The 1459-nt window shown below is 48.5% G+C and overlaps 1 pseudogene; it reads right to left on the bottom strand.

The window, feature by feature from the left end:
- Nucleotides 1-365: 365 nt before the first annotated feature.
- Nucleotides 366-1141, bottom strand: LOC142365367 (olfactory receptor 14J1-like; annotated as a pseudogene).
- Between the last annotated feature and the right edge of the window lie 318 nt (nt 1142-1459).

Here is a 1459-nt window from a genome sequence, read left to right as displayed (position 1 = left end):
GGCAGGTGACACTGGGCGCAGCAGGAGGATGATGTGTAGTGTTGGATTGTAACACATTGTATCTAGAGCTCGCAGCTGGTGTATCTGGCATGGTCCATGTCCATGGTCCATGTCCACAGTCCAGGGGTTTAAGATATCTGTCTTGAGGAAGTTGTTGGGCACCAGTTGCCGAAGTCACTTCTCATTTTATCACTACTGCACTTTGCCAGGTTTCATCCAAGTTCATTCTTCATGATTCTGGGTGATTCTTACTGTAATACATTTGATATAACATATGGCAATAAACAGAAGTAATGATATACAGTATTATAGAGTAATTAACATCTTGAAATTTAAATTATGATTGTAGACTGGGAGCTACTTGCTTACAAAGGTGGGCAGTCTGTGACTGCTGAAAAATATCTCATCAGCTTTCTCAAGGCATCCTTGAGCTCCTGGTTTCTCATGCTGTAGATGAGTGGGTTCAGCATTGGAGGTATCACTGTGTACACAACAGCCATCAGCAGTTCTAGGGATCTGAAGGAGATGGAGGTGGGTTTCAAGTAGGCAAACACGGTGGTGCTGATGTACAGGGAGACCACAGCCACGTGAGGGAGGCACGTGGAAAAAGCCTTGAGCTGACCCTGCTCAGAGGGCATCCTTAGCACAGCCCTGAAAATCTGAACATAGGAGAATATAATAAAAACAAACACCCAAACTCCACAAACACACTAACCACAAGTAGCCCAGCTTCCCTGAGGAAGTCAGAGTATGAGCAGGAAAGCTTGAGGATGTGGGGAACTTCACAGAAGAACTGATCCACAGCATTACCTTGGCAGAGGGGTATCGAAAATGTACTGGCAGTGTGCCTTACAGCATTGAGAAAAGCACTGCCCCAGGCAACTGCTGCCATTTTTGCACAAGCTCTGCTGCCCAGGAGAGTCCCATAATGCAGGGGCTTGCAGATGGCAATGTAGTGGCCGTAGGCCATAATGGTGAGAAGAGAAAACTCTGCTGACATCAAAAAGAAAAAGACCTGGGCAGTGCATCCCAACAAAGAAATGGTCCTGTTGTCCCAGAAGGAATTGGCCATGGTTTTGGGGACAGTGGTAGAGATGGAGCCCATGTCAAGGAGGGCAAGGTTGAGGAGGAAGAAGTACATGGGGGTGTGGAGGCGGTGGTCACAGACTACAGCACTGATGATGAGACTGTTGCTGAGGAGGGCAGCCAGGCAGATGCCCAGGAAGAGACAGAAGTGCAGGAGTTGCAGCTCCCTTGTTTCTGCTGATGCCATGAAGAGGAACTCGGTGATGGAACTGCTGTTGGACATGTGCTGCTTCTGGGCATGGGGACCTGTCCATGGAGGAAAAGACAGTCAAAAACTATGGTATGCCTCTCTAAGCACAGCCAGCTCCATTTCTCATAGGAACCCCCCGGACTGCCTCCTGCAGGGAGAGATGATAGTAGCACTCAGGCCACC

The sequence above is a fragment of the Opisthocomus hoazin genome, chromosome 38 (genome assembly GCF_030867145.1).
Source record: "Opisthocomus hoazin isolate bOpiHoa1 chromosome 38, bOpiHoa1.hap1, whole genome shotgun sequence".
Lineage (NCBI taxonomy): Eukaryota > Metazoa > Chordata > Aves > Opisthocomiformes > Opisthocomidae > Opisthocomus > Opisthocomus hoazin.
Note: the sequence above shows the minus strand (reverse complement) of the source record. Positions and strands in the feature narration are given on the sequence as shown.